Source organism: Cervus elaphus, chromosome 20 (assembly GCF_910594005.1).
Source record: "Cervus elaphus chromosome 20, mCerEla1.1, whole genome shotgun sequence".
NCBI classification, from domain to species: domain Eukaryota; kingdom Metazoa; phylum Chordata; class Mammalia; order Artiodactyla; family Cervidae; genus Cervus; species Cervus elaphus.
In genome coordinates this window covers 62,570,794-62,579,409 of record NC_057834.1, presented here as the reverse complement: position 1 = coordinate 62,579,409, position 8,616 = coordinate 62,570,794, and the positions used below count along the sequence as shown (strand labels likewise).

Genomic DNA, 8,616 nt, shown 5'->3' with positions numbered 1-8,616 from the left:
AGTGCCCACCCCACTGCCTGGGAGCCTGTGGGCAGCAGCACTTGCCGCCAGCATCCCTCCACCAGGCCCAAGGGGACAAAAGTAACTCTAAATCCAGCACATGCATATGGAAGCAAGTTTAAAGGATTTATTATGAAGCACAGGAGCAGATAATGCTAAAAAGCAAGCAGTAGTTGGTCCACATTTAGTGAGTGGGGAAGTATTCCCTTCTCCCTTTGCAGCTGAGATGGCAGAACTTAGTCAAATTCAGTATAAAATGGAATATACCAAAAGTCTTAGTGAGCAAACCAGGTCTGTAGAAAAATTAAAGGTAATGCCACCAAATGCTGACCTGAAACAAGGATTCCAGGAAGGAGTTTCAAATGCTAGCGTGATGTTGCAGGTGCCAGATAGAGTTGAGAATTGTTGTAGCAGGAACTAACAAAGAGATTGCATTTTCAGGACTAGCACATCTTGACCTTATACAGTCTCTCCCTTTAAGCCTCTGGCACTAAAAACACTACCTTGTGTGTTGATGCTAACTGAAAGACCACTGGATTTTCTGGATTTAGAAAGACCTTTTCCAACCTCTCCAAATAAAAAAATCTATGCAAAGTGTTGGCCAAAAATAAAGTGCTGCTCTAAGAGTGAAAATGCTGTTGGCCAAAACAGCTTATCAGAACTTACCCCACATATTTCAAATATAGATAGAAGATTAATCCTTTGTCTGTTGCTTCATTTGCTATTATTTTCTCCCATTCTGAGGGCTGTCTTTTCACCTTGCTTATAGTTTCCTTTGTTGTGCAAAAGCTTTTAAGTTTCATTAGGTCCCATTTGTGTATTTTTGCTTTTATTTCCAATATTCTGGGATGTGGGTCATAGAGGATCCTGCTGTGATTTATGTCGGAGAGTGTTTTGCCTATGTTCTCCTCTAGGAGGTTTATAGTTTCTGGTCTTACATTTAGAAATTTAATCCATTTTGAGTTTATTTTTGTGTATGGTGTTAGAAGGTGTTCTAGTTTCATTCTTTTACAAGTGGTTGACCAGTTTTCCACACCACTTTTAAAGAGGTTGTCTTTTTTCCATTGTATATCCTTGCCTCCTTTGTCGAAGATAAGGTGTCCATAGGTACGTAGATTTATCTCTGGGCTTTCAATTCTGTTCCATTGATCTATATTTCTGTCTTTGTGCCAGTACTATACTGTCTTGATGACTGTGGCTTTGTAGTAGAGCCTGAAGTCAGGCAGGTTGATTCCTCCAGTTCCATTCTTCCTTCTCAAGATTGCTTTGGCTATTCAAGGTTTTTTGTATTTCCATACAAATTGTGAAATTATTTGTTCTAGTTCTGTGAAAAATACCATTGGTAGCTTGATAGGGATTGCATTGAATCTATAGATTGCTTTGGGTAGTATAGCCATTTTCACAATGTTAAATCTCCCAATCCATGAACACGGTATATTTCTCCATCTATACCGAGGAAACTAGATCTGAAAGAGACACGTGCACCCCAGTGTTCATCGCAGCACTGTTTATAATTGCCAGGACATGGAAGCAACCTAGATGCCCATCAGCAGATGAATGGATAAGGAAGCTATGGTACATATACACAATGGAGTATTACTCAGCCATTAAAAAGAATTCATTTGAATCAGTTCTAATGAGATGGATGAAACTGGAGCCCATTATACAGAGTGAAGTAAGCAAGAAAGATAAAGACCAATACAGTATACTAACGCATATATATGGAATTTTAAAAGATGGTAACGATAACCCATATGCAAAACAGAAAAAGAGACACAGATGTACAGAACAGACTTTTGGACTCTATGGGAGAAGGCGAGGGTGGGATGTTCTGAGAGAATAGCATTGAAACAAGTATACCATCAAAGGTGAAACAGATCACCAGCCCAGGTTGGATGCATGAGACAAGTGCTCAGGGCTGGTGCACTGGGAAGACCCAGAGGGATGGGATGGGGAGGGAGGCGGGAGGGGGGATCAGGATGGGGAATCCATGTAAATCCATGGCTGATTCATGTCAATATATGGCAAAAGCCGCTACAATATTGTAAAGTAATTAGCCTCCAACTAATAAAAATAAATGAAAAAAAAAAGAAAAATAAATAAATAAAAATTATCAAAAAAAATATAGATAGAAGAATTGAAAAAACTTCAGATGGCATAATTGTAAATGCAGCTTCCTTAAGACAACAGATAAACTAAAGAGACATCTACAACTTCTGTAAGAGAACACAGAAGGTGCTAAAAGAAAACTCATTATGTATTCATTTACTGTGGCATTCTGGCTGCTTAATAGCTGGCTCTAGTTTTGCCACTAAAGGTAACCTCAACCCTCAGAAATACTGTCTCAACAGCTGGAAATATAAAGAATTGGCAAACAAACCAAAAAAAAAAAAAAAAAAAGGTGGGGGTGGGGAGAATCAGCAAAGAGCCTGAGGATAGTCAACCAAAATGATAAGGGGAGGACAATGAAAATGTGGTGTCCACGAAGCCACAGACAAAATGTTTTAAGAAGAGAATGAACAACTGTACTAAATGCTGCTGCTAGGTCAGCAATAGCAGAAACTTAAGCCATTAGATTTAGAAACATAAATACTATTGATGACTTTTAGAAAAAATAATTTCAAGAAGAAAGAAAATCCCTCCATTAGGGGTTGGTTTAAAAAAGAAATTGAGGAGCCTATTTGGAAGCAATAAGTATAGACAATTGTGTAAGGAATTTTGCTGCAAATAGGAACAAAAAATTATCTCAGTAAAGATATAGAAAAGAAAGTTGGGCTAGAAATAAAAATGTTAGGTGAGTTGTATATCCATCCAAGGGGAAGAGATTGTCAAGACTGTTAATCAGTTGGGTTTTGTTTGTTCTTGTTTTTATAAACTTTATTTTTAGAGCAATTTTAAGTTCACAGCAAAACTGAGTGAAAGTTAATGAGATTTCCCATATCTTACCCAGGCTACACACATGCACAGCCTCCCCCATTCTCAACATCCTCCACTCTCAACATACCCCACTATCTATGTCCCTCACTATCAACATCCCCCACAAGAGAGGTACATTTATTACAATCAGCAAACCAACACTAATACATCATTATCACCCAAGTCCATTGTTTATATTAGGATTCACTCTTGGTTCTATATATTCTATAGGTTTGGACAAATTATAATGGACATGCCTCCACCATTATAGTATTATACAGAATACATCCATTGCCCTAAAAGTCTTCTGTGCTTTGTCTATTTATACCTGTGATTCAGATGGTAAAGATGGTAATGATGATCCTACATGCAGGGCAGCAAGAGACACAGATGTAAAGAACAGACTTTTGGACTCTGTTGGTGAAGGTGAGGGTGGGATGATGTGAGAGAACAGCACTGAAAGATGTATATTACCATATGTAAAATAGACGACCAGTGCAAGTTTGATGTATGAAGCTGGGCACTCAAAGCCAGGGCTCTGAGACAACCCAGAAGGACAGGGTGGGGAGGGAGGTAAGAGGCAGGTTTGGGATGGGGGAACACATATACACCCATGGCCGATTCATGTTGATGTATGGCAAAAATCATCACAATATTGTAAAGTAATTATCCTCCAATTAAAATAAATTAAAAAAAAAAAAAAAGAATCTGCCTGAAATGCAGGAGACCAGGTTCAATCCCTGGGTCAGAAAGATCCCTTGGTGGTGGGGCGGGGGGGGGGGGGCGGTGCAGGGGGGAAATGGCAACCCACTCCAGTATTCTTGCATAGAGAATTCCATGGACAGAGGCTACAGTCTGTGGGGTTGCAGAGTTGGACATGACTGAGTGACTAACACCCCACTAACCCTTGGCAACCACTGAGGTTTTTACTGTCTCCATAGTTTTGCCATTTCCATAAGGTCATATTTATAGCTGGGATAATATAAAATATAACCTTTTCAGATTGTTTATTTTGTTTTAATGGGAAAAATAAAATATGTATCAACTAATCGTAGAAGATGGAAATGACCATGTATGGCAGGAGAGAATAGGGCTGATATAATATTCTTATGAAACCACAATTGGACATTATTTTCTCATTTAATTCTCACAAGACATTTTAAGGTAGATATTATTACTATTATTGCCTCAATTTTATATATGGAAGGAGGGAGGTTCTGTAATGTAGTCGATTCTACCAGTTTTTAGTGGTGTTTATTGTGGTGATTCGGAGAAGGCAATGGCACCCCACCCCAGTACTCTTGCCTGGAAAATCCCATGGACGGAGGAGCCTGGTACGCTGCAGTCCATGGGGTTGCTAAGGGTCAGACATGACTGGGCGACTTCACTTTCACTTTTCACTTTCATGCATTGGAGAGGGCAATGGCAACCCACTCCAGTATTCTTGCCTGGAGAATCCCAGGGACGGGGGAGCCTGGTGGGCTGCCGTCTATGGGGTCGCACAGAGTCGGACACGACTGAATTGACTTAGCAGCAGCAGCATTGTGGTAATTACAATTATTACTCGGTGTGGACTCAAAGCTCCAGTGCTTCTTTACTATCTTATAAAGAAGATTATAGAGAGAATTTTAACTCTTTTCCAAATGGATTTATCCTGCCTCACCTTCTTTCACCAACTCTTCCTTCTCTATTTTACAAAAATAGTTGCTATAGTTATAGCTTATTTAGCATTGAATGGTGGCATAGTAATCATGTAATCTAGTGCGTCAATGTAATATACATCACACTCTGGAGACTCAGAAATATTGATATGTTGTCCAAGAACATAAACTATTTGGTTTAGAGCTGGGACTGAAACCCCAGCTTGAATTCCAATTCAGTTTGTTTTCCTCTATTCTATGTTTTCTTGTCTCATGTCTTAGAAACTGAACTTGACCTCCAAGAGCCCAGATTGCCTCCTGAGTTCACTCTTTTCCTTTTAAGCTCTTTTAGGCTCTTTTCCTTCATTGGGCACATTGTTAATTGCAGACATTCTTGTCATATTTCTTTGTGTTTTCCAGAATCACCTAAATATTCCCTCTATGGCCTTTTATTTTCTTGATCTCATCTTCTACCTTCTCCTAGACACTATTTTAGTCACTTACTTCATGATCATACTCTAGTCATTGACAGTTTAATTCACTGCTCACCCCATGATCTTATTCTCAAGTTTTCTAGTCTCTGACAACAGCTTCCTATCATACCATCTCACAGTTCTTGACATTACTAGAACCTCTTGGTTAGTGTTCTTTATATTTTTCACTCCCTCTTAACTCCTTTTGCTTTTCTTTCCCTCCTTAACCAACTTCAACTTGGTGGACATGAGATTGAGCAAGCTCTGGGAGTTGCTGATGGACAGCAAAGCCTGGCAAGCTGCAGTCCATGGGGTCACAAAATTCAGTTCATGCATGAACTGAACTGAACTTCATCAACTTAGATTTCATGGTCTAGTCAGTTTCTCAATCATTGCCTCACAAACAATCTGTTTCCTTACACCATCTAAAAAAATCTCATCCCTGGTTAAATCCAGCTTTGCTACCTTTCACCCAACACCCTAGAAACTAAGTCTGGCTTCAGAAACAATACAATCATAGTGCTTGATCACATTTTAAATTACTGGCAGTTAAACACAGGTGAAACCTAAAGTTTGTCCAGCAATGATGTTACATTTTCCCATCCAAGTGGGAAAACTCAAAGGAAGAATTTCACATTTCACACTCCTAGTCTCTAAGAGAACCATTCTTTATTTTACTTCCCCCCTCAAACATCCAGTATGCCTTCCTTCCTCCTCTCATTTATGATCTTGCTTTTTATTACATTGGGAAAAGAAGTAGAAATCAGCGTTTCCACACTCTTCTATAAGCAATCTCAATTTGCATTTCTACTCATACTGTCTGATCTTTTCCAGTCCTGTGGCCATTGCTGAGTTTTCCATATTTGGCACAAGACTTGAAAAGATCAGTTTTCATTCCAATTCCAAAGGGCGATGCCAAAACATGTCCAAACTACTGCACAGTTGCACTCATTTCACATGCTAGAAAAGCAATGCTCAAAATTCTCCAAGCCAGGCTTCCATAGTATGTGAACCAAGAATTTCCAGATGTTCAAGTTGGATTTAGAAGAGGCAGAGGAACCAGAGACCAAGTTGCCAACATCTGTTGGATCATAGAAAAAGCAAGAGAATTCCAGAAAAGCATCTACATCTGCTTCACTGACTACACTAAAGCCTTCGACTGTGTGGATCACAACAAACTGCGGAAAATTCTTAAAGAGATGGGATACCATACCACCTTACCTGCCTCCTGAGAAACCAGTATGCAGGTCAAGAAGCAACAGTCAGAGCTGGACATGGAACAGAGTAATTCAAAATTGGGAAAGGAGTACATCAAGGCTGCATATTGTCACCCTACTTATTTAATTTATATTCAGAATACATCATGAGAAATGCTGGGCTGGATGAAGCAGAAGCTGGAATCAGATTGCCAGGAAAAAATATCAGTAACCTCAGATATGCAGATAACACCACCCTTATTGCAGAAAGTAAAGAGTAACTAAAGAGCCTCTTGATGAAAGTGAAAGAGGAAAGTGAAAAAGCTGGCTTAAAACTCAACATTCAAAAAACTAAGATAATAGAAATTATCTTAGTCCATCACTAAGTCCATCACTTCGTGGCAAATAGTTGGAGAAACAATGGAAACAGTGACAGACTTTATATTCCTGGGCTCCAAAATCACTGCAGATGGTGATTGCAACCATAACATTAAAAGATGTTTGCTCCTTGGAAGAAAAACTATGATCAAACTAGACAGCGTATTAAAAAGCAGAGACATTACTTTGCCAACAAAGTCCATATAGTCAAAGGTATGGCTTTTTAGTAGTCAAGTATGGATGTGACAGTTGGATGATAAAGAAGGTTGAGCACTGTAAAATTGATGCTTTTGAACTGTGGTGTTGGAGAAGACTCTTGAGATTCCCTTGGAACTCAAGGAGATCAAAATTGTCAATCCTAAAGGAAATTAATCCTGAATATTCATTAGAAGGACTGATGCTGAAACTCCAATACTTTGGCCATCTGATGCAAAGAGCCAACTCATTGGAAAAAACCCTGATGCTGGTAAAGTTAGAAGACAGGAGGAGAAGGGGACATTAGAGGATGAGACGGTTGGATGGCATCACCAACTCAATGGACGTGAATTTGCATAAGCTCTTGGAGATGTTGAAGGACAGGGAAGCCTTTCATGCTGCAGTCCATGGGGTCACAAAAAGTCAGACACAACTGAGCGAATGAACAACAGCAGCAACCCATACTGTCTACCTGTCCTCATTCTCAATTGACAAATATTCCTTGCTCCAAAGTATTGAGAACCTTTCTATCTGTGTGCTGGATCTGCACAGTTCTGGTCTGCTCAAGAATATTCCTAGAATTTTGCCCTCTTACTATCTCTACATCATCGGTTTTTCTCACAACTTATTAATTCTCACCATCACCATTACAAATAACGTATTCCTCACCTTCAAGAAAAGTTATGTCTTGACACAGATCCTCCTGCAACTATTGTACAAACTGTCTGCTCTTAACACCTCGAAAGATTTCTCTATACTGATTGTCTGCATTCCTCTTCACATTAACTCCTAATGCCCAGTTGCCTCCAGCACCCCACCAAAAGATTTTTGCCAAATCAGATATAACTTAGATATGGAAACATTCAAGGATAAATTGTCAGTGTGTGTGTTATTTGATCTATCTGCAGCATAGGTCCCAACTTCATGATGTCCATCTTTATTTGACCTCCAGAATCTCACTCTCTTCGTTCTTTCCACTTCACTGGCTGATGATCACAGTTCCTTCTGATGGTTCTCTTCATTTCTAACTAAATGCTCTGGACTTACTACTTTTTATCTTCTATACCCCCCACTAAATCAATATTTAAAGAGCAGGGAGGCTGATTTAAACTTCCTCATGTGATGCCAAAAGTCATATTACACCTGCTACCCATGATGGCCAGTTCATCACAGTACCACTGTATTCTCATCAGGCATTGGACCAACTGGATATGCTGGGCTTTTCTCATTTTGGAAGCATTTACATTTCTCACTGTTCCCAACCCTTTTCTGAAAATGAGTTTCGTTGGGATAAAGAGCAGACTAAAGAAGTGAAAGGAGAAAATGTGTTAATTCCTTTGCCTGTAATTTTTATTTTGTTTTACAGAACTGTATAAATGGATATAGGAAAGATTGTAAACTGGTAAGATGGACTGAAAGCTCTACTTAAGGTTCTGAATGATGGGATTTTCCTTTGGGGGCTTAGAAATGTGAGATTTATGATTGCACTCTTTTGAAGTAAGGATGAAGTGTGTACATTCTACATGTGACTGTGAAATAGCTTTTAGTAAGGGAATTCTTCTAAGGGAATGATAATTTGTATACTTTGGTGCTCACAGTGGTCGATGTGGTGCTAAATTTTTTATGATACTGTGCTCACTGTGGCCTAGCCTAAGATACTCAAATTTATATTTTCTTTTAGTGAAATGTTTCTACATAGCTTAAAATTTTAAATACAATGTTTAACTGCACAGTATCTTTTCATGCTTTTTCTGACATGTGGAACATCTGACATTGCAAATAGTTGCTGTTGAACAAAACTTTTACTATATAACCTGG

At 39.0% G+C, this 8,616-nt stretch overlaps 1 pseudogene; it reads left to right on the top strand.

The window, feature by feature from the left end:
* Positions 1-226: 226 nt before the first annotated feature.
* LOC122677926 lies at positions 227-2,303 on the top strand (annotated as a pseudogene).
* Positions 2,304-8,616: the final 6,313 nt, after the last annotated feature.